The sequence below is a fragment of the Triplophysa rosa genome, unplaced genomic scaffold, assembly GCF_024868665.1.
Source record: "Triplophysa rosa unplaced genomic scaffold, Trosa_1v2 scaffold23_ERROPOS4800000, whole genome shotgun sequence".
Lineage (NCBI taxonomy): Eukaryota > Metazoa > Chordata > Actinopteri > Cypriniformes > Nemacheilidae > Triplophysa > Triplophysa rosa.
In genome coordinates, this window is record NW_026634256.1 from 85,930 (window position 1) to 111,999 (window position 26,070).

The 26,070-nt window shown below is 43.5% G+C and overlaps 1 protein-coding gene across 1 annotated transcript in view; it reads right to left on the minus strand.

The window, feature by feature from the left end:
* LOC130550120 (calcium/calmodulin-dependent protein kinase type II subunit alpha-like) overlaps positions 1–26,070 on the minus strand; it is a 105,074-nt gene that overhangs the window by 4,988 nt on the left and 74,016 nt on the right. The window lies entirely within an intron of this gene.

Here is a 26,070-nt window from a genome sequence, read left to right on the forward strand (position 1 = left end):
TCATCTGAGATAACATTTAAAGACATACAGCATTTCACAGAACTGAGTACACCCCTCACATTTTTGTAAATATTTTATTATATCTTTTCATGTGACAACACTGAAGAAATGACACTTTGTTACAATGTAAAGTAGTGAGTGTACAGCTTGTATAACAGTGTAAATTGCTGCCCCCTCAAAATAACTCAACACACAGCCATTAATGTCTTCTAAAGATGATGCACAAGAAAGATTTGCTGAAGAGAAGCAGACTAAGGACATGGATTACTGGAACCATGTCCTGTGATCTGATGGGACAGGTGTGCTCACTTCTGTGAGGTACTGTAAATATTTTTAAGACCTTTCATGCCACCTTGCAAAGTCAATAAAACATTAAACAGTAAAGGCCAGTATAGTCTAAGCAACAAACAGAAATCAAAATGACATAAAAGCCTGCACTGAAAAAATAACTCATAGAATTTACTTAATAAATTCCTTGTAACAATTTGCACAAATATATTTTGAGTAAAAATCTCAAAGACGCTACGCACCGTTTGACTACTTCTCCCATCGGTAAGTCAAAGGGGGCGTTTCCAGGTCTTACTAAGTTCTTCATGCACTTCCAGTAAACACGGCGCTCAAACCCGAGGCGCCATATAGCCAGCCGCGAGCGCTGGAGAGGCAGTGAGGGCACTGCAACTCAACACTCATGGTGGCCCGGGAAAGCATGGCTGACATTTCGACGTCCGCTTCTTCCTGGGCTCGACCCCCCGAGGGAGGGAGCCCGAGGAATCGTCAGAGTCGGATGGCAGTACGTCACCCCCCAATGCTGCACCCCCCAATGCAAAGACATCTCATCATCACACATTGTGTCCGAATACGTGATTGAGGAATAAGACGGTGGGACCGTCTCCTGGGGAACGGTCAGACGAGCGAGACGAGGTGCGAATGGTCCGTGAGCCAGTGGCTGGCGGATTATCGCTCACAGTAATCCTCATATCACCCTCGCTGTTGCCGCAGCGGGCGGACGGCAGGGCCGTAGTTCTGCCACCACGGAATGGGGAGGAAACGAGATGGTGGCACAGCTACACAGTACACAGCCACCCGTGACGCAACGTCTGAATTGTCACCGCCCGCAGTGCGGGCAGGACATATCCACAACGTCTGCCCCAGCGTACTGGAAGCAGGCATCGTGTCCGTCCCCCTCCTCGATGAGTGTGTTGCACCCATGAGAACAGCGGGACAAGCCACGCTGGAGAAATTTGCTCTTTTAGAAAGGAAATTTGCTCGAACACCTCCGGAACTGCCGAGACGCCCAGGGGAGAGTCACTGCAGGAAGGGACCGTCCGCTGTCCACGTCATAGATTCCAGCAGAAAAATGATCACCAAAGATCGTAGAGAAGCTCATCAGATGCGTAGGCTCTGAAGAACAAAAGGTGAATGAATGAGCACACTGGTTTCCCGCTTATACCCGGACATCCGGGGAGGAGTCCGGCATGCAAATTTCATTCTGCAATTTTCATTGGCCTTTTCTAAATACTCAGAAGATGATAGGTTCTCAAGACAAACCCCATTCTGTCGGTTCGACACAACGTCGAGAGACTGACAGAAAGGGAACTAACATTTTCTATGGAGTTTTCAAAAGGGCTCATGTGACACCCCTTTTCATCTCTCTCCACTGCCTACCGGTTGATTCAAGTCACTAATGCTTGCCTACAGGACTATCACTGGATCTGCATCGGCATACTTTCACACCCTCCTACACCCAATCAAGAACCCTGCGTTCAGCAAACAAGCGGCGTCTTGTATTGCCTTCTCATAAGGGCAGTAAATCGCTTTCCCGCTCATTCTCCTTCACAACTCCTTCATGGTGGAACATTCTTCCTAACTCAGTCCGGTCAACCACATCTTTCACAACATTCAAAAAACTACTTAAAACCCATCTCTTCTGTCAATACTTGACAGACAAATGAAAAAAGAAAACCCCTAACCCTCTCTCTTTCTCTTAACAGGTAGTGGTCTAGCTTATGCTGAAACTAGTAACTTTGTATTAGCACCTATTGTATTATTGCTCCTTTATGACATGTCGCTTATTGCTCCCTGAACTCTCTGTAAGTCGCTTTGGATAAAAGTGTCTGCTAAATGACTAAATGTAAATGTAAATGTGAGTGAAATTGAATGTGTGTGGCATTAATAGCCTAATTATAATCTTTCTTCTCACATTTAGGCTAATTTCTGCAATCTAACTTGAGTTCACTAACTCACCATTTGTGTCGCCAATTCCCTATGTCTCCAGAATGTGCGTACGCATGTCAGAGTTTGCTTACAGGTGTGCACATTCTCCCATCAAGTTTGTTTTTAATAGATCACAACCTTTGCGTGGACAGTGGCGTACGCAGGCACGGATTAACGCACAGGCTGGCCTAGGCTGCAGCCTAGGGGCCCCACCTGTTAGGGGCCTCTGATTGGCCAGAACTTTTTTCTTTTTAAATTGACTTCAGCACAACAAAATAGACCCTCATTGGCCCATAAGAAATAAAACAAAAAATAAACGGGTGATTGGATAGATAAAAAGTGAAAAGTGAGTGAAAGTGACCTATTAGTCAGATATGGTGACCCATACTCGAAATGTGACCTCTGCATTTAACCCATCCAGAGAGTAGTGAACACACGCACAGCAAGTCCTGAACACACGTACACCCGGAGCAGAGGGCATCGCTCACTGCAGCACCCGGGGGGGGGCAAGTAGGGGTAAGGTGCCTTGATCAAGGGCACCTCAGTCGTTACCCGCCGGCCCTGGTAATCGAGCCGGCAACCTTCTGGTCACGAGTCCGACTCTCTAACCATTAGGCCACGACTGCCCCCACATTTGGGTCCAATCAGTTGCTGGTGAAATCATGTAAATTATTTTAATTTACGTCACTGCTATTGCTAGACAGCATAGCGGCAAAATGTCCGAGATAAAGTTCAATAGTGGAGCACAAAAATGGAAAATACAAAGGTTAAAAGAACAACATGACCAAGATAGCAGCTGGAGGACTGGCATTGGCTTACATCAGTGCTGCGGTTGAGACAACTGCAGCCGGATCCTTAGCTGTGTCAGCAGTTAGATCATCATGTCATCGGTAATATTTGAGGGAGTTATTCCACAATGACATGCATATTATACGGGTTGGTTTTTAATTAACGTTATGGCTTTGTTTTATACACAGTTAATGTAATCCACAGTGGTTTGTGTCTCAGTAAAGATCCACCGAAGCGATTTTAGGGGCCGTTTCCATTTCGCGTATACTTGTATAAAACTGGAGCTTGCCGTTGCTAAGCAACCATTGTAGAGCAAATGCTGCAGTGGGTTCCCAATGCCCCTCGAAGCATAGGTTTGGTGTCTCAGCTTGATTCTATCGAACCCTGGTGCGTTTGCATTCATCACTTCCTGTTTGCTGAGAGCGCGAACGTATCGTTTATAAAGAATCGTTTATTCTTGTTATATCTTAAGACTTGTGTTTTAAATTGTTATTCACCAAGGGTAAAACTTATCCTTAAGTATATCCCATACCAAAATCGTCCTTAAACGCACTGATAAATTATTTTGATTGGATCATTCGCTATTAGCCCTCAGGCTGTTCGCATTAGATGCCTGCTTACTGCTTAAAACACTATTCTCATTATTACATCACTAATAACTAATGTTTCAGATGTGTTTGTACCTCTGAGTGCAGATGAGGAAACGTTCGGTATTGGAGGCTGTGGAGAAGCAGATCCAGGATTTACTTGAGAAGCAGACATGGCTGGGAACGTAAAACAGTGCTGGAAACATCCCGAGCTGACGCTCGCAAATCCGCGGTAAGTTTTCATCGTGATTGTAATACTCCTACCACTTCTACGCCGCGTGTTTCTCTGCACAGAGCCCAGGCTTCGAGAACACGATCGGCCCAAATGAACTTCACTCCTGCACCGGCACAGCCACCCACGGCGAAAGGCGCGAGCCTGGACCGGAGCGATGACCCAACTGCTGCCACCGGACTTCGAGATCCTAACCAGGAACCGTTTTGCAGCCCTCTGCGAAACAGAGTGCAACGCTGTGGTCATCGGAGACTCAATCATCCGGAACGTACGTGCTTCCTCCACTAAAGGTAAGGTGCGCACTCATTGTTTTCCTGGCGCCCGTGTTCTTGATGTCTCTGCGCAGGTACCTGCGAACCTGAAGGACAACGCTAACATCGGAGCTGTCGTGCTGCACATGGGGGTGAATGACGTCAGGATGCGGCAGTCGGAGATCCTGAAGAGGGACTTCAGGAGTCTGATTGAGACGGTACGCAACGCATCGCCCACAGCGAGGATCATCATATCAGCGCCGCTGCTTCCTACCTACCGACGAGGGAATGAAAAGTTCAGTAGACTATTTGCGCTAAATAAATGGTTGATGTCATGGTGTATTGAACAGAAGCTGCTCTTTGTTAATAATTTTGATCTGTTTTGGGAGCGACCTAGGCTCCTCCGCCCAGACGGCCTGCACCCCTGCAGCAGCAGAGACAACATCTCAAAGACGCTACGCACCGTTTGACTACGTTTCCCACCGGTAAGTCAAAACTTTAACCATAGTCTGTGTTCCTCCCACTCAACTGTTATAAATGTTACTGCGTCCAAATGCATAAAGACCGTATCTGTCCCCCGAATAATACTACATAATAATAATTTAGGCAAAACTCAGAGAAAAAATCTGATTGTGATTAAACCTGAAGACAATGTAATAAACGACCAAAACCAACTCATAAAGTTCGGCCTACTTAATATTAGATCACTAAATTCAAAGGCAGTTATTGTAAATGAAATGATCACAGACAACAGTTTTGATATACTTCGCCTTACCGAAACCTGGCTTAAACCGAAACCTGGCTTAAACCAAATGATTATTACGGTCTAAATGAGTGTACCTCACCAAGCTACTGTTATATGCATGAGCCACGTCCGGTTGGTCGAGGTGGTGGTGTCGCAACAATCTTTAGAGACTTTCTTACTGTAACTCGAAGAACAGAGCATAAATTTAAATCATTTGAAGTGCTTGCGTTGAACATAATTGTTCCAAATGAAACTAAAAAGCCATTGCTTTCTTTTACATTGACCACTGTGTATAGACCCCATGGTCCCTACACTGATTTTCTGAAAGAGTTCGCGGACTTCTTATCGGACCTATTGGTTAACGTTGATAAAGTATTAATTGTCAGAGATTTTAATATCCACGTAGATAGTGCTAACGATGCATTAGCTGTGCCGTTTACAGAGCTACTACACTCTTTTGGAGTAACACAACACACCAATGGACCCACTCATCGATTTTATCATACACTAGACTTGATTATATCTCATGGAGCCGATCTAACCAATATAGATATTATACCTCAAAGCTACGATGTCACTGATCACTATCTTATAACATGTACACTGCGCACTGCAGAAATCAGCCGTTTAACTCGTTATCGACAGGGTAGAACAATTACCTCGACTACTAAAGATAGTTTCGCAAAGAGCTTGCCAGATCTGACTCCTTTAATAACCATACCAATAAATACAGAATCGCTCGATGACATGACCAGCAAATTGGGCACTATTTTCTCTAATACATTAGAAGCTGTCGCACCTATGAAGTCAAAAAAGATTAATGAGAAAAACGCAGCACCATGGTACAATAGCACCACTCGCGCCCTTAAAAGAGAAACACGTAAACTGGAGCAGAAATGGAAACAAACCCAATTAGAGGTCTTTAAAATTGCGTGGAAAGAGAGTGCAAACTGTTATAAAAAGGCACTAAAAGTAGCAAAGGCTGAGGACCTCCGTAACCTCATAGAAACTAACAAAAACAATCCAAGGTTTTAATTTAGTACAGTTGCTAAATTAACAAATAAACAGACATCACCTGACCTGGTTATTCTGCCGCACCTTGGTAGCAATGAATTCATGAATTTTTTTACAGAGAAAATCGAAAAACATACATACACAATATAGTAAGACAAAATAGTAAAAACTCAACCTCCAAGTCTGTCTTATGAATTAGTACCAACCATCGCCCCAAAAGAAAGGCTACAGTGTTTTTCACCAACTAAATTATTAAAAGAGTTATTACCCGTTGCAATTGAGCCCATTTATAACATTATCAACTCGTCAATTAATCTAGGCCATGTCCCAGGACCCTTTAAACTGGCCGTCATTAAGCCTCTTATCAAGAAACCAAGCTTAGACCCAATGAACTAGGAAACTGTAGACCGATTTCAAATCTCCCTTACCTGTCTAAAATACTAGAAAAAGTAGTGTCCACTCAATTGTGCTCTTTCTTACAAAATAATGACATTACTGAAAACTGTGCTCAAATTACAAACGACCTGCTTATAGCAACACATAAAGGTAACATCTCACTCCTAGTCCTGCTTGACCTTAGTGCTGCGTTCGATACTGTAGACCATAAAATACTTCTAGATCGCTTAAACAATTATACCGGTATTCAGGGACAGGCACTACAATGGTTCAGAACTTACTTATCAGACAGACATCAATTTGTCCATTTAAATGGGGAATCATCAAATCTAATGCAAGTAAATTAGGGATTACTTTAGGGATCGGTTTTAGGACCGTTGCTATTCTCCATATACTGTACATGCTGCCCCTTGGAAACATTATTAGAAAACATGGAATTAGATTCCACTGTTATGCAGATGATACTCAGCTATATATCTCATCAAGACCAGATGATTCCTTCCAGCTATCCAAATTGGCAGAGTGCATCGAAGATATAAAACATTGGATGACTTGTAATTTCCTTCTTTTAAATTCTAATAAAACAGAAATATTACTTATCGGACCAAAGACATGTGAGCAGAATATTTCGGATTATAACCTGCAAATTGAAGGCTGCACTGTTACTCCAACAAATAGACCTAGGCGTTATATTAGACAGCAACCTGTCATTTAAAAATCACATCTCAAAAGTCACAAAAACAGCCTTCTTCGACCTTAGAAATGTTGCAAAATTAGGAAATATTTTATGTGTTGCTGACGCAGAGAAGCTTATTCATGCATTTGTGACCTCAAGACTTGACTACTGTAATGCACTGCTTAGTGGTTGTCCTGCATCATCAATAAACAAACTACAGTTAGTTCAGAATGCAGCTGCCAGGTCCAGAAAATACGATCACATAACCCCAATTTTATCATCCCTTCACTGGTTACCCATTAAGTATCGTATTGACTTTAAAGTTCTTTTAATTACTTATAAAGCCTTAAATGGTTTAGCCCCTACCTACATAACAGAGCTTCTACCACACTACAACCCATCACGCTCTCTAAGATCTCAAAACTCCGGACTTTTGATAACACCTAGAATAACTAAATCCACCAAAGGGGGCGGAGCTTTCTCATACGTAGCACCTAAACTCTGGAATAGCCTTCCCGATACTATTCGAGGGTCAGACACACTCTCCCAATTTAAATCTAGATTAAAGACACATCTTTTCAGCCAACCATTCACTTAATGCAAAATATGCTAAATAAACCACCGGGAGACTGCATTTATTAGATATTATTTACTAGAATAATCTTGCTTGTTCTTTAAACACCATGCACTGTGCTTTACCTTTTTTGTGTTTTTCAGTTTTTCTTATTTTGTTCTGTAAAGCTGCTTTGGAACAATGCACATTGTGAAAAGCACTATATAAATAAAATTGAATTGAATTGAATCTTACGTCATCACGATTGTGCATGACACATGATAGTAAACAGAACACGGGTCAATATATTGTGTTTTTTATTCACTTGGTGCTATTATGCGCAGGGCATAGTAAACAACACTTGTTCTTATACTGTATGTTCGCCTACAGAGCTTTCTGCTGCTTGCAAACTTTCTTTTTAGCAGGACTATTTTTAAATTTGGAAACATCGTATTACAATTCATTTGCCGCTTTGATTCCCCTCACAATGCGCAAAAAAATGCAGGCTAAATAAAACATTGTAATCGGCTAAAACGCATGCGCAGGGTTCGGTATCCTGGTGCGCACCTGAGTTTGCGCGACAGCTTTTACATTAGCAATTTTTCATGCAAACCATGGCCCGTTCAGAACTAAACTGCACGCGTGAAAGGCACCTGAAAGCCACCCAAGGGGGGTGGGGCTCATCCAAAAACCAGCCTATGGGCCCCCTGACCACCGTAATCCGCCATTGGGCATACACACATTTACAGCCCCGTTTTGTGCATACGCAACATTTATAAATGAGACCCCAGGTATCACAGAACGGATGCAGCAACACGCACTTACAAGTGTAGTAAAGCAACATTGTTTAAGCCGAAGTCCACATTAAACCCCTGAGTTTCCAACGCAATGCTTAACTCTTTTTATATAACCTTTTCGAAAGACGAAGTTTAAGCTTTTATCAAATAATGATGATCTCGTAATTAAAAGAGCTGACAAGCGAGGCACAGTTGGGGCAGAGATTAGTATATTGAAGAGGCCTTGCGACAACTACACAAATGTGAGTATTACCAACCCCTGAAAGTTAATCCTAGAGAAAGGATTCAATCGGAATTGACTGAAATATTGGTACACATTAAATCAGAAGGATGAATTATACCTAATGAATATGATTTTCTCTTTTGAAGGCCGGATGATTCCTACTTTTTATATGCTTCCTAAAGTACATACAAATTTAGAAAATGCACCAGGAAGACTTATAATTAGCGGAAATGGATATGATACAGAACCCGCTTCAAAATATGTGGATTATTTTATAAAACCAATGGTTGGCGAACGTCCTGTCAGCATTTCTTTCTTGTTATGTTGCATTTGACCGAAACGAGCACCAATTTGGTCACGATCCAGAGGTTGTCGCAGACCTTAGAAATCTGTCCATGACAGCAAAATCCAGCCAAAAATCACTTAGTGTGAGGTTGCCATTATACGCAGACACTGACAACTCCATGAGCATCACGCATGTAGTTACACATCCGCGTTATTATGTTTACTCCTGGATAACGCAAATCTGTCTCCGTTCCACATCGCAGGAATTATATAGAATTATAGAGCCCTCCCTTTTAAGGAACGTCTTGATAGACTGGGATACAGCAACTCTCTGAGTTCCTTTCTCCTTTTCATGACATTTCAGATATTTGGCGCGACATTTTCAGTCACTCATTCTCCCGCTCTATAACCCGTCATTTACACTGCACGCGTGTGCAGCGCATTACAGCTCTGACGCGGCCACCGGTGTTGCGCAGAGAAATGCACCCCTTACAGATTATGCACCTCCTTCAATAACACGCTGTCCAATTGGCTAATTCTAACTCCTCCACTAACACCTAATCCTCACCCTAACCATTGTAGCAGTTTTAGCTAATGTTATTATATTGATGAGCAAAGCTCACCAAGTATGGTTCTCCACCAGATCTTTCAAGATCACATCCATGAAATTAGTTATTTAAAACATCAATTTCAGTCAAGGAAATAGTTTAGCTCAAAGGAAAATACGTATAATAATCGTGATCATATATACATATTTGACGGTCTCTGATTAGTAATATAAAGCATAACAATACTTGTATGCATTCGTCCAGCAAATGCCTCAATGATATTATATGCTTTACATTATCTGATGGCCATAAGTAATGTGACTTTACCAAACAGGATTTAGAGCAAAGGTAGCGAATCGAAACACAGTAGAAGGGACCAAGCTTGTGAGCGTGAATACAGAAAACCCATCACAAATGAATATATATGGTTGTTTATTAAACTCTACTCTACATGGTAAACAAAACAATGACGATCGCATAAAACAAACAAATACTTTGTACATGAAACACAAATGCACTAGGAAGCGCGGAGAGAGAAAGAGAGAGAGAAAGCGAGAGAGAGAGAGAGAGAGAGAGAGAGAGAGAGAGGGCATGGCAGCGATTTCTGAACACCAATAAAAATCATCTTTAACAAAGAGGCACAGACTTAACGCAGCTATTCTATAAATAGAAACGGATACTTGCAAGCTCTGTGCTGGACCGATATCTGTATGTGCGTGTAGAGATGGAATTGTTCAAAAGGTTTCAGAAGGCAGCCCTGCAGAAAGTTGTGGGCCTCGTGATCGGCCGCATGGCTTAACCACGTGGCAGCAGAAGTCCATTGTTCCTTCTTTTACCCCAGTGGGGGGAAAGGGGCAGTCTCCGAAGAGATGCCACGAACCAAGTTTTGGAGGCAGGTATAGCAGAAGAGAAGAGAGGAAGAGACTTTTCAGAGCAGGCTCGATATTTAACCTCAGGAGAGGGCATGCCCACCTGAGTTTGAATCGACCAATCAGAGTTGAGCAGGGAAGAGGTTCTTTGTCCACTCAACAGCTAATTTGCATCTTTATGACCTCCAAGCAACTTTACAAAATACCATTCCAAATTATAACATAATGAAAAGAGAATGTTCTATGGTCACACAATATATGTAAACAAGGAGGAATTGTAAAGACAAACATTTATATATCAAATATGCTAAGGTTTGAATTGCATCAAGTCATGATTCATTCGGAGGTACGAATACAAACAAAGCCTGAATTAACTTGTTTATTTAACAATTACAGATTATTTAAAAATGGCAAGAGCGACAACATATAACCTAGATATTTAGATTTATTTATAGAAAAGGACAGTTGAATCACACAAGTTCCTATTTTTCAGAGAAGTTTCTCTGGTTATCTGAAACTTAACATCTGAGGCTTTGACAGAGAGACTTCTCCCCTCTGCTTTGAAGCTTAGGAGTCGTAAAATATCCAACAGAGAAACAAAAGGTTATCAAAACTCTCAGTGAGAGGTTTTGACTCTGGTCTTTTGATGATAGTATCAAGAAACCAGGAGAAAGGGGAGTGAAGGGGGTTGATGGCTCTTCTTTCAATGACTCCGACCATTTGGCTTATGCTAAATTCTCTACATATTCCCCCTTTTCGGGAGCTGAAGTTCGAGTGTAAACTTCAGCTGACAATGGATAGTTGGATCATGATGGCAGGATGACTGGCGGTTCCTATTGGTCCCCAGCATCTCGCCATACAGGCAGAGAATGTTCCCCAGTGGTCGGGCATTGTCTCAACTTGGGTACCTCTTCATATTTTCCATCCTGCTTTGACATCAAGGGAGAGCAGCCCTGCACCTGTTTGCTGGTTCTTGCAACAGGTTGGTTCGGGTGTTTCCTGTGTGATGCGGATTTCTGAGGCAGGAGAGTTTTGCGTTGAAGTCTTCTTCCCTTTCGGCCTGTTCCGTCCTCTCATGTAGGCTCGGATGCTGGCTGTAGCAGAGGTGTTGTAGCTGCTGTAATCTGCTTTGACAGTTTCTAACTGCTGGCATAGGATGCTGTGGACCTCTAGGTTGCAGGTGATCCTAAGCAGGTGATCTGTCTTGTGTGGTCACACTGGGCAGTGTTCCTGCCTGAGAGTCAATGTTTTGCAGGTAGGAGTTTGTTGTGGCCTCCTGCAGTGTTCAGGGTGACAGCGTTAAGTGGTGACAGCTGTCATGTTTCTGGCCAGCTTTCTGGGGTCTGTGGGGACACGCAGGGTGTGTGTCTGCAGGTTCTTTTGAATGGTTCCTGCTTCACCCCTCTGTGTTTGCTGGCTAGGAAGGTGTGAACAGTGGGCTTTCGCCCCCCCCCCCCCCTTTGTCGCAGCTTTGGGTTTTTAGTGGGGGACTGGACATGAGAGATTCTGTTGCATTCTCCTGTCTGTTCACCTTGTAGTCTGCAAGCTAAGTTCAGTTCCTTTTGGTTCCATTGCTGAGTCATGGCTTGGACTTCAGCGTGGACTGCTTGCAGATGGCCTTTATAGGCCTTGGCCGTGGCATTGTATTGCTGTCTGCCTAGGACATTATGAAGAGAGCTTCTGCATATTGGAGTTTTCCTACCAGCTCCTGTCTGGCGTCTGCTCCAATTGCTCTCTTCGCTCAGTCTGTGTTGCAAAGGACTCTTGTAGCTTTCATCTCCTGTAGCTCCTGGTCCTCTTCATCCGCTGTCATTAGCAGGTCCAGCTGGTCTAGGCAGTTCTGCACGTGCTCCTGGCTCTAGTAGGACGATCTGGTTGTGGTCACTGATGATCCTGGCTGTGCACTTCAGATGAGTTTGTTGGCTCTCTGTAGTTGTAGCTCGGGTTTAGATCGTGGTCTCTTCGCCGGTTTAGGTCGTCCGACCAACTGCTCTCAGCGCAGTTGCCGTGTGCAGATGTTGGTCCCAGGCAGGAGTCCATCGCAGTGCTTAGCCTGGTCTCTAGCTGGTCTGGCAGGTGACAGGACTGGATTGTCTTGACATTTTGAGACACAGGGGAAGAGAGAAAGGCACAAAGAGCAAGATGCAAGTCCGTACAGATCTGCTGAGCTAAATATGTGGGCTATGTGTTGAATGCTTAACTGAGTTGGTCAGTTAGTGATGCAAACTAAACACTCATTATCCTAGCTGTAAAGGCGGGGGCGGATAATTTGTGTGGGTGAACACAGGAAAAACTATGAATAATGTTGCTGAAGAGTGTTACCTAGGAGGTCATTCTGTGACTTAGGCTATTCGGTTCATCAACATAATTACCAAGAATTTTACTGATGTTCAGACAGGTTCAGTCTCCGATAGGAAGAAGAAAAACAAAACCACATAAGTGAAGAGAGAGAGAGATTAGGATAGGGAAGGAGGGTTTCCTTGATCGGCGGTGAACTGTCTCCACACTAAGGTCTATGACATTGCCCGTAGGTAGGGGCGCTATGGAGTCATAGTAAAGTAAAGTCAGTTAAATCATTAAATGAATAACTGAAATACAAAAATTAGGCGATTGAGAGTTAATCCTAAACCTCTTAAAGAGTGCAATCTGATTGTTTTGATCAAAGTTCAAATTCAATTAAGTTGGTTTAATTAAAATTGAAGTATCATCAAATACAATTCTAACTGCATGGGAGAATATGTAAGAAACCCTGAGAAGTAATTCAAATAAAAAATGTAATCATCAAAACAATAATGGAATAATATTAATTATCATTATAGTTTGTATATAATAACAAACAATAAATATTATCAAATAAAGTAAACGGTGAAATAGCAGAATAATGAAATCATGAAATCAAACAAAAGGAGAGACTGACTGAGACTTCACACTAGATAGCGTTGCCCGAGCAAAGGGGGGAAGTCGGGCAGAGATGAGACAGGAGAAGTGTTAGACACTTTAAGACAAACTGACCTCTAGTGTTAGTAGACGGTAATATGTCTTCTGCCGGACTTCCACACTTACATTAACACGCATTTGCTATGGCGACGAGTGTAATTTGATCGCAGTTCTAATGGCTCGTGTCAGTTTACCTGAACACGGGTACATGGCTTTTCAACCTACACACAATAGACACAATACTACACTATAACTGACTAACGGGATTTCTTCGCCGTCCTGAAAGTTATTTGTGTACTTGGTTGGGATTCTTTGCCGACCGTAACATGAAAACAAACGAAACAACTTGATCAAGATTTTTATCACACTCCCCTTTAAACGGTCGTCATCTACTGTTCAACTATACAATATACAGTAAAGTACATATACAGTACAACAGTATCCTTTTGCCTCGTCTACTCAAAGAGGAAACGAGAAAGTACGCATTATGTAGCTAGTGTAATGCAGTGTTTCTCAACCTTTTTTCTGCCGCGGCACCGTTTTAATTTGCAAAAAATTTCACAGCACACCAGCATCACATTAACCACTAAAATATAACAAAATGGCACAAAACTGCATTGCTTTAAATTGCTTGTTAAGACAGCATATTATAATAAACGTAGTACTCACATATGATGTCAATGTGAAACTTGAGCTTGTTTTGATGAACACAAAGATGATATCCTCGCTGGAATTGATGACAACGACACACGGAGCTCTTGGTCAACTGCTCTCAATCTTTCTCTGTTTTTGTTCTTTATATAAGTCAAACTTGAAAAGCTGAGCTCACATAAGTAGGTTGTGGAAAAAGATAACAACACTGAGATTGCATTGTCTGCAATGACTGGGTACTCTTTGGCAGCAGTCAACCAGAAACTGTCCAAAGGTAGGTCACTGAATGTAATTTTCAAACCACGGTCCTGTCTCATTTCAGTGAGCTGCTCTTGTTGCTGCAGCGACAGTCCATTTGCGTTATCCATTGCAGATGAGCTAAATGGGTCTCGAACCCAGTCAAAGGCTTCAGGTGATGTTAAGGGGAAATAAAAAGAGAATTTTTCTTCGAGAGTTGATAGATGCTTACAAATTACCTCACACAATGCCGCAAAGTTGTCTGAATGTCCAGTTTGGGCAAGGGGAAACATCTCAAGAGAGCCTTTTTCCACATGTTGTCGCCAGAGGGCAAGCTTTGATCTGAATCCATGCAGTTTGTCTGTGCTAGTTAGTACATTTTCATTTCTCCCTTGCATTCGCGCGTTCAGTTCATTCAGGTGTGCAAAAATGTCCGCCATGTATGCCAACCGTGCACACCATTCCTCATCTGCCAACAGCAATGCGGACTCCGATTTTTCCGCTGTTAAGAAGGTTTTCAGTTCTTCCCTCAGTTCGTACACACGCGACAAAAGTTTACCACGGGACAGCCATCGGACCTCCGTATGAAGCAATAAAGTCTTATGATCTGCCCCCATCTCCTCACATAAGATAGCAAATAGTCGGCTTTTCAAAGGCCTTGTTTTTATAAAGTTGACAATACGCACTGCACCATCCAACACATTCGACAGCTCCTTTGGTAACGTCTTGGCAACAAGTGCCTCGCGATGCAAAAAACAGTGCGTGACCGTTACGTTCAGATTTTTTCCTTTGACTCTACTGACGAATCCCTTGGTATTCCCAGTAATGGATGCTGCTCCGTCGGTACACACATTCACGCAGTTTTCGCATTTTAGTCCTCCTTGTTCAATGTAATCGGATGTCACCCGAAATATTTCCTCTCCTGTTGTTTTTGATGGCAACTCTTTGCAAAAATAAAAATTCTCTCTGATGATTTCACCATCCACAAAGCGCACGTTTGCTAATAGCTGAGCATTCCCACTTATGTCTGTTGATTCATCAATTTGGAGTGCAAATTTGACGCTAGTTTTTATTTTTTCCAGTACAACACTCTCAATGTCAGCGGACATAACGTCAATGCGTCTGGCGATTGAATTGTTTGAAACGGGCACTTTTGCAATTTCTTTGGCAGCATTTGGACCCAACATTGTTTTCACAATTGCTTTGCATGCAGGCATAATTAATGACTCCACCACCGTATGTGGCTTTTTCGATTTTGCCACTAAACCAGCAACCAGGTAGCTAGCTTCTCGAACTTTTTTAGACACTGTGGTAATCTTTCTCATCAAAGAAGCCTGTTTCTCCGTTTGATCTCTCAAACGCACAAAATAGTTTATGTCTTTTTTAATAAGTGATGGATGTTTTGTTTGTAAATGACGTTTAAGCTTGCTAGGAACCATTGCATGGTAAGATAGTTTTTCTCCACAGACTAAGCATGAGGGTAGTGCTGCCAAGCGATCCCCGGTGAAAGTGAATCCATATGACAGATAACTGTCGCTGTATTGTCTTGAGCTCACCGTTTTTGCTTTCTTTCCTGTGTCTCCACTGCTAGAGGGCCCAGGTTCCGATTCAGGGTCGTTAGATTATCTTTTCAAGAATTTATCCATGTTTTCCCGTTGGTTTTAGTAGCGTGGTCGTAATTATGTGTAGAATTCGCACATGGGAAAATCGCGGGCTACGAGGTCACGTATAAGTACAGTCTCCTGGATGAGATCACGTATACGTGGTCAAATACGCGATGAGGTCACAGTTGGTTTACTTTTAATTGTAAAACATTGCTGTACATCTATATTTTATTTATTATTATTAAAAATTGGCCATTTTCCACGGCACACCGGACAACTTGTCACGGCACACTAGTGTGCCGCGGCACAGTGGTTGGGAAACACTGGTCTAATGGTTAAACTTTGGGAAGCGGTGTGTCTTAGTTGAAAACATTGGAACACGCAATGCATCAATCTAAGTTACACAAAATTTGGCCGTACACGAACTAGGGAGGAAACTCGCTCCAATATTTCCTTCGCGCTAACAAGAGGATTTCTTCGCTCAGATTAGGGCGGTCAAACGATATCGGCTCTCTATAAAAGATTTCTTCGTTTTATAGGGTCACATTAAATTGCAGTTAACTTAACCATCATTAAAAGTACCTTGGGCTTTTCCTAAATAGGTCACAGAGGCTGTTTCGGCGCAGTAACTTAAGAGAGCGAGTTTGAGTCTCGCTCTACCGTCTTCGTGCAAAAAGAGGATTTCTTCGCTCAATTTAGGGCGGTAAAATAATAGTATAGTGCGCTATAAAGAGATTTCTTCATCTTTATATTTTCACTAAATCTTTGACACAGAGGCTGAGGTTTTCTCTGCGAGAAGCTCAAGAGTCTGCCAAGGATAGGTGGGTGGGTCCACGCCGTCATTCATACATAAAGTACCATTTAAAAAAGTATTCGGTTTCAATAAACACCCATAGAAACACACATGAATAGTCACTGACTTCTGCTCACAAAACAAGGTTTAAAACTGTGCCCGCATTCTCCACCAATTATGTAGCGGTTTTAGCTAATGTTATTTTATTGATGAGCAAAGCTCACCAAATATGGTTCTCCACCAGATCTTTCTAGATCACATCCATGAAATGAGTTATTTAAAACATCAATTTCAGTCAACGAATTAGTTTAGCTCAAAGGAAAATACGTATAATTATCGTGATCAAATATACATATTTTACGGTCTCTGATTAGTAATATAAAGCATAACAATACTTGTATGCATTCGTCCAGCGAATGCCTCAATGATATTATATACTTTACATTATCTCATGGCCATAAGTAATGTGACTTTACCAAACAGGATTTAGAGCAAAGTTAGAGAATCTAAACACAGTAGAAGGGTCCAAGCTTGTGAGCGTGAATACAGAAAACCCATCACAAATGAATATATACTGTATGGTTGTTTATTAAACTCTACTCTACATGGTAAACAAAACAATGACGATCACATAAAACAAACAAATACATGAAACACAAATGCGCTAGGAAGCGTGGAGAGAGAAACAGAGAGAGAGAGAGAGAGAGAGAGAGAGAGAGAGAGAGAGAGAGAGAGAGAGACAAAGACTTTAACAAAGAGGCACAGACTTAACGCAGCTATTCTATACATAGAAATGGATACTTGCAAGCTCTGTACTGGACCGATATCCGTATGCGCATGTAGCGATGGAATTGTTAAAAAGGTTTCAGAAGGCAGCCCTGCAGAAAGTTGTGGGCCTCGTGATCGGCCGCATTGCTTAACCACGTGGCAGCAGAAGTCCATTGTTTCTTCTTTTCCCCCAGTGGGGGGAAAGGGGCAGTCTCCGAAGAGACGCCACGAACCAAGTTTTGGAGGCAGGTATAGCAGAAGAGAAGAGAGGAAGAGACTTTTCAGAGCAGGCTCGATATTTAACCTCATGAGAGGGCATGCCCACCTGAGTTTGAATCGACCAATCAGAGTTGAGCAGGGAAGAGGTTCTTTGTCCACTCAACAGCTAATTTGCATCTTTATGACCTCCTTGCAACTTTACAAAATACCATTCCAAATTATAACATAATGAAAAGAGAATGTTCTATGGTCACACAAAATATGTAAACAAGGAGGAATTGTAAAGACAAACATTTATATATCAAATATGCTAAGGTTTGAATTGCATCAAGTCATGATTCATTCGGAGGTACAAATACAAACAAAGCCTGAATTAACTTGCCTATTTAACAATTACAGATTATTTAAAAATGGCAAGAGCGACAACATATAACCTAGATATTTAGATTTATTTATAGAAAATGACAGTTGAATCACACAAGTTCCTATTTGTCAGAGAAGTTTCTCTGGTTATCTGAAACTGTCATGGCTCTGCCTTCTTGTTTCTGAACTTCTAGTCGTGTGGCAGGATCGGAACAGAGCCCTTAGGCTTTTTGTGAGAAAGCCACGAGTTGTTTGTTTTTTCATCTCATGTGCTTTCTCGTGTCTCGTCATTGGCCCCGCCCCTCTCGTTTCCAGTATTGCTTCCCTGCCGTGTCTAATGTTTCTCACCTGCCCTGTGTCATTATCCCTCGTTTGTGTTCCCTTTAATATGCCCTCATGTTTCTTTGTCCTGTGCTCGTGGATTGTATATGTACTTGCGTTCAGTGTTCCCATTCCCGTTCCTGTCCCTAGCCTTGTCCGTAGTCTGTGAGTTTCTTGTGTTTTTACCCTGCCGTGTTTTTGTTTGAGACGTTGTGTCGCTATTTGGTTTGTTAGTTTTATTTTTATTACTTGGGTTCTTCCTCCACGTGTGATCGTGACTGAAACTTAACATCTGAGGCTTAGACAGAGAGACTTCTCCCCTCTGCTTTGAAGCTTAGGTGTCGTAAAATATCCAACAGAGAAACAAAAGGTTATCAAAACTCTCAGTGAGAGGTTTTGACTCTGGTCTTTTGATGATGGTATCAAGAAACCAGGAGAAAGGGGAGTGAAGGGGGTTGATGGCTCTTCTTTCAATGACTCCGACCATTTGGCTTATGCTAAATTCTCTACACCATTGTGAGGAGGGGGCTGCATAATCTGGCAGGGGTGCATTTCTCGGCATAACACCGGAGCTGATCGCGGCCACTGTAGTCAATGCTTTTGTTTATACCAGCCGGGCAGCAGCACGTTACTGATGCGTCCCAGAAGCATGTCTCTGCTCCGCCTCGCTAAAGTTACGCACATGGTTAATTTTCGTAAGGGAACAAAGCATGACTCATAGCAATAAACACAACAATATACTGGACAAACATAACCAGTTAGCCAACTTTCTTGTGGTATAACCCCAAAAATCAAGAAAAAACACAAAAAAAGAAGAAAAACAATATCGGACAGGCAAAAGCTCCTGGTGTACATTGGCACCACATTGAGGACGGAATAAAACCTTGTCGGAGCCGTAATGTGCCGCAGATGCCTGCAGTGTAAATAAGGGGTAACTTCATCAAAGCATACTTCAGCTGAGCAGCCTACCTGCCACCGCCCTCAATTCTGAATGTTCACGACTCATGAGCTAGGTGTAGACTGAACCTTTAACCATTTTTGGGGAGGGGGAATCACAATTATTTAGAAAAACTTTTTCGCCAAATTGCATGCTTTTGTGGATTTCATTAAAATCTCACATATGGAATTCATGTATTAAAATAGGGTGACCATATGAGCCGTTTCTCCCGGACGCATCCTTGCCAGGCGCATTTGTCAACCGCAGACATCATCGAGGTTCTCACATTTCAGTAAAAAAAAAGAATCATAAAATGAACATTTAACATCGCTTAAGACGTATAATCATTGTAGTTCATTGTAGTCATTCTTACCTTGAAATATAACGGCTGCCTTTATAAAATAAAACCTGAAATAATAAACCTCGATGAGGCGGTCGACGTATGCCGTATGCGGTCGACAAATGCAACTCCCTGAAGACGCATCCGAATCTTGACAAGGACACGTCCGGGAGAAATGGACCATATGGTCACCCTAATATATATTATTTACAAAACAGGTGACTTTATAGTATAACTGTTGGATTTTGTGAGGCTAGAATACAGCTGTGCACAAGCGTAGTGACGAACTTCCGCTGTTGCCAGAAGTCGGGATGCCAGTTTCTGGTTTGCTCTCGCACCGCGCAAAATGCCAGTGTTTACAAGATGTCTTCAAGATCTGCCAAAATTAAGCATTAACGATGTACACCGCATCGTTGATGCCTGGTCCCCTGCTCCAACAAGCAAGCGGGACAAAGGATTCAAGCTCTATATATCGAGTTATATCCACAACTACGAGGGTAAGTAGTTTAATCTAATGTGGTGTGATGACAGCTAACGTTAGTGGCTAAGCTAGTTAGCGATGATTTTATTTTTAGTGTAACGTTAGTATAGAATTATCAATTATATTAACTTTCTCCCCCTCTAAGTTTCTAATAAAGATCAGGGCTCAGGTGAAGTCATTGTCATGTCATTGTGCTACAGATCCATGAGGAAAGCTGAGAAACCTCACAGTTTGTGTGTATGGTCAAGCTAGGACTTATAAACCAACAGTTATAATCTTGTTACTTTAATAACCCGGCTTTTCTAATGTTCTTGGGGATTTAGCTAAGGTAATTCATGTTTAATATAACTCTTAAATTAGTATGTAATTAGCCACTAACGTTAGCTGTCGGCACACCACAAAGGTGGTTAAAGCACCTTTACAGACAGGGTTCAAGCCCAAGCACTAGCTGGGCCACTCAAGGACATTGACAGAGTTGTCTATAAGCCACTTTTGCATTGTTTTAGCTGTGTGCATTCTCCAACATGACAATGATCCTTCTGCCCTGTCCGAGGTTCTGAATGTTCGGGCTAGGTTTTCATGATCATTATCTCTGAATTTTTTACCATTGAGCTTTTCTTCTACTCTGACAAATGCCCCAGCCCCTGCAGCTGAAAAACACCCCCACATCATGATGCTGTTTCCACCACACTTTACTGTGGATATGGTATTGTACAGGTGTTGTAAATGATGCATGAAACTGAGATTCATCAGACCAGAGAATCTTGTTTCTGACAGTTTGAAAGATTTGTTGAAAGGTATGTTTTCATATTTTCTTCACTGAGCAAAGGCTTGAGTCTGTCAACTCTGCCATAAAGCCCAGATTGGGAGTGTTGCAGTGATGTTTGTCCTACTGCAAGTTTCTCCTATCTCCATATATGATCATGGAGCTCAACCAGAGTGATCATCAGCTTATTGGTCACCACTCTAACCAAGACCTTTCTCCATCAATGTCTCAGTTTGGACAGGAGGTCAGCTCAAGTAAGAGATCTGGTGGTTCTAAACCTCTCATTAATCCAGTGCGCCAATCTCTGTTTGGAGACAGCTCTCCTTTTCTGGTGTCCTCCAAAACATATAAAGAGCTGCTCAGAGCTTCTGAAGCTCTGTGTGCAGTCCAAGTAGAGGCGCAGGGCGCGTATTGGACACAACACGGCAGGGTAGGGTCTTCCTCCACAGGGGGAAGCACCTGCAAGTTCACCACCTGGTCCCTGAAGGTAATGGTGGGAACTTTGGGCACGTAGCCAGGCCGGGGTCACCCGGACCGAACTCTAGGCACTCGTTGGACACAGAGAGTGCATGCAGATCCCCTACTCTCTTGATGGAGGCGAGCACCACTAGTAGAACAGTCTTCATCGTGAGATGAGGTAGAGTAGCTTCCCCTAGGGGCTCAAATGGGACCCTTTCCAGGCCCACAAGGACCACATTAAGGTCCCAAGAGGGTGCAGAGTGTGGATGGGGAGGATTCATCCTCCTCGCGCCCCTCAGGAATTTGATGACCAGGTCGTGCTGTCCAAGAGACTTATCGGCCACAAGCGTGTGATGTGCGGCGATGGCGGCGACATACACCTTGAGCGTAGAGGGGGAGAGGTTGCTCTCTAATCTTTCCTGAAGGAAGGACAGCACAACACCGATCGCACAACTCTGTGGATCTTCCCCACGGGAAGAACACCAGAACAAAAAGAGGCGCCACTTGTAGGCATACAGTTGCCTAGTGGCTGGAGCTCTGGCCTGAGTGATCGTGCTCACGACTGCGGGAGGCAGGTCACTCAGGATCTCCTCGTCCCGTCCAGGAGCCAGACGTGGAGTTTCCAGAGGTCTGGTCTTGGCAGCCAGACCGTGCCCTTCACCTGAGAAAGAAGGTCCTTCATCAGGGAAATCGGCCAGAGGGGAATCGGCCAGAGGGGAGTCGTCGTCAAAAACGTCAGCTCTGAGAACCAAGTCTTGTTGGGCCAATAGGGCGCAACTAACAGGACTTGATGCTCCTCTTCCCAGACCTTGCACAAGACCTGGGTCAAGATGAGGCTTAATGGTCTCCGTCTGCTTCTTCACTGCTGAGAACTGTTGTGAAAAAATCCTTGGCGTTGTCACCCAACAACCCACCTTGCACGATGGGTGCATCCAAAAAGCGTACCTTCTCTGCGTCTCTCATCTGTGCAAGTTTAAGACATAGGTGTCTCTCCTGGACCACCAGAGTGAACATCGTACAACCCGGCGCAGTTCCTGCATGACAGCTGGGTCGTGTCTTCCCTCGTCCAACTGCTTCAACGCTTTGGCTTGCAGGATAGACATGGCATGAAGAACGGAGGCAACTTGCACGAGTGTCGAAGAAACTTACATGCCTTGGTCGACTCCTCCAGGTGGCGGCGGTCTCCTGGCACAGATGTACCATGACGGCACGCTCGACCTGGGGTAAGTCAACGTATTCCTTAGCTTCCCCCATGTCGAGGGAAGTTAGGGCGATGGTGCTCGTTTGACGTGAATGCGCCGAGAAGGGGGCATTCCAGGTCTTGGTGAGATCCCCATGCACCTCCGGGAATCATGCCGCAAGCAATGTGGGTAAGGCGGTGCACTGCAACCTGATACTCGCAGCAGCCCGGGCAAGCATGGCTGACATCTATGCGTCAGCCTCATCCTGGGCTCGACCTGCCAAAGCCGGGAGCTCCAGTGAGTCTTCAGCGTCCGATGCCAGCAAGTCGCCTTCCGATGCTGTGACAGAAATCTCATCCTCATCACGCACCTGGGTGAGTCTGTTATGGGTCGGTCGACTGCCGCCCATCTGAGATGGGTTTGGTGAGCGTGGTGGAGCATGGACGGTCCGCAGCACCGGCTGCGGCGGGTTGAGGTCCATGGGAGTCCCCAGATCACCATTGCCGCTCACCGCTGCATACGGCTTGGCAGCCACCACGGAATGACTGCATCCAAAAAGAACACAGACACCCGTGACCGCAACACCTTGATCGACATATGCTCGCAGTGCGGGCATGCCGTATCAACAAACGCTACTTCAACATGCTGCCAACCATGTGATGCAGGTATCGGGACCGTCGGGTTCAAGGACGAGGCGGCCGCATCCAAGATCACATCCAAGTCCTGCCTGGCGACACGTGCAAGTTGTAGGAAATTTCAGCTCTTTTAGGAAATTTGCATTATAGACACCTAGGGTCCGCTACCGAAACGCCCAGGGGAAGTCGCACACAAGAGGACGAGTCCATTGCTCTGCATTGTAGAAAGTCCAGTAGAGAGTTCAGAGAGATAACGCTCAGCATTTAATGCCTCGCAGGTTCCGAAGGACAAAAGGTGAATGAATAGGTAAGCCATCTTCCTTTTATACCCATATGCACGGGGCGGAGACTGGCATTCCATGCCATTCGCCAAGTTCATTAGCCTTTTAAAAGTACAATCAGAGATAGGTTCTCAAGTTCAAACCCATTCTGTCTCGACACAACATCGAGAGACCGACAGAAAGGGAACCTCACTTCCCGACCCCAAGAGGTGCTCTAGCAACAGACACTAGAGGCTGCACCTGCGGTCTTTCCTCGTAAGAGTGTCCGACACCCATGCCTCGTAGCAGGAGCGGTGCGACCGGTTACACCTAGCACTTGGACATTACAAGTATCGGATCGGCAGATACTCAATTTAACATGACTCAGTTCGGATCTGGGGCACAAAAAAATGTGATCGGGATAGTAGTTCCCTAGTAGTTTGTATGAGGTTGAGAGGTCTCGCACTACACCATGCCATTTAACCGCACATTGCATAATATTTTGCGTACCCTCCCTGTTTCACAAAAAAGAGATTTGGTATCTTATCTTCCCCAGATGGTGTTTTGTTATAATACCACACCCCACCAGGCCACTGGTGAATCACCCTGCTTTCTGATGTTCAGGCAGGAACCCAGACTCCCAGTGGATTTTCTCCTCGGATGAGTCCCAGAGGTGTTGCCTGGTACAGTACATGACTGAGTTATGGAACATCAAGCCAGGCTCCAGGTTGCTTTTGCCCGTGAACGGCTTAAATCTGCTACAGGTCGGAGAAAGCCAACCTATGATCAGCACGTTTGAGATAATCCATTGTTAGAGGGTCAGTTGGTGTACCTTCGGGACTATGGCCAGAGGGGTCGTCATAAAATTCAAGATGTGTGGAGTGCTGTAGTGCACCGGGTAGTGAAGGCTTGTAAAGTTGTATTTTACATATATATAATAATCTGTATTTATCTGAATCTTTTTTATATATTTGTATTCTCTGTTAGTGTTATTTGAATGCACCAATGGTCTGAGAGTAACCCAATTTCAAGTACTGTACATGTGGCAGAATTAACAATAAAGCAGACTTTGGCTTTAGCCTTGACTTTTTTTTATTCGATTGCACCCGTGGATCAGCCAGAGAAGGTAAAACATGTGCATCAGTCCTTATTAAAGGCGTGTATTCAGCCAGAGCCACTGGTACTTAGTCCTGAATGTTGCCCCTGATTACATCTAGAGAGTGCACAGGAGGAGTTAGAGTCTGATGAAACGGACTGGTTATTGGGAGTTCCCAGGAAATGTCAGGTGCCGGTGGCTTCGGGTTCGGCGGGTTCTTCTTGTGTAGAAATGTCTTCTGCAGATTTGGTAGCATCGTCATGGGGGATTTTAGCTGTACTAGTAGTGCCTGATTCTGGAGTTGAGCTAGTCCGGGGGTTGCCTACAGCCCCTATACTCTAGAAATTACTCATCGTGTGGTTGAGGATGGGGTACGGCGATCAAGGCGGACCATGGCTGGCCATCATTCTAATGTGCATCGTCTCTTTCGCACAGTAGGACCAGATGTGGCTGAGGCTGGGGGTAGGTTGTAGTATATCCACAAATTGTGGGTATTTTGTCAAATTAATTAGGGTCCGGTATATAATGTAAAAGATCTTGCTATAAATAGTAGGTGTGCGTCACTTGGGTGAGCGTCACTTCCCGAGTACCGTTTTTGCTTCTGGTTCATTTGTTTGTTTAGGTAAGGTAATATCAGCCATCTAGTATCCTTTCTGTAGAAAGGTTTTACAAGCCTATATACATTGGTTTTATGGTTAAGTTGCCAGGAAGACTGCTGTAACTACTGACAGTCTACGCTTCGTGTCATCTTGTGGCTGCGTTCAGCGTGTGAATGCGCATCTGTCCTGTCTCAGGTTGGATGTTACTCATTTGCTGTAGGATATTATAATTTAAATATGCTGTTAGTGTTAAAAGTTTCCTTTTTTTGTAGTTCGTTCTCTGTGGTGGAAGTGGATGACTGCTGTTTTGTAAGGCTGGGCGTTAAATGTCCTATGGTTTCGTCAGCCTCATAGGCTGAGAGTAAAATATCCTACTGTCTCCTGGGTCTTGTGGGCTGGAAGGTAAATATCCTACTATTTCATTGGGTTTTTCTTGGGACACCAAAGGCTTTCAGTCCCAGCTCTGGATCTGGTGCAATCCATGATATTACTGCAATATTCTCTTTTGACTTGTTGATAATGTATCTAAAGTCATCTTTAGCTCATCTTGCAGAAATACTATGAGAGTTGTTTCTCAACTGGTGGGTCGCAGAGTGTTTAAGAAACAACATCAACAACAAAAAACATAATTCTAAATGTTTTCTGATGCGAGGCTTTTATTTTGAAAGACCTGCATGAAAGCTGTTGGCAGATGCCTGTGCGAATGAGCTGAGCGCTCGCTGTCCCAATTCAATATCTGAATTTAGGTGAGATGTTGTCAGGCTGAATGTCAGTGTCATTATTCTAGCGTTATTTTCCTAACTTGTTACGAAATAAAAAGTTTTTCACCCCAGAAAAACGAACCATCCTGTCCTGTCAGTCTTTATGTAAATGCGGTGGCGCGCTGTCTTCACTGACGCACAAAAGAAGCTATGAGTATGGCATGCAACGTGTGAAATACAATTAAAGTTCCTGAAAATCACATAACTTGCACTTCGTGTGTTAGCTTGGAGGGATTTACATGAAGGTATGACATAACAGTTCATGTTAGTATTGTGTATTCACCATGGTAACTCTTGTTTCCATAACCCCAAAATACAGTATACAGTATTTATTGCAAACCTTAGTTTAGTTTGTTTTGGAATTCATTTTGTTGATAAAATTCACATGGGTTTGCAACTCGTCGTCTTAAGTGGGTAGAAGAATTTTTAAAAAGTATCTAAAAAAACAATGTTTTACCACATGCAGTAAATTAAACTGCATTG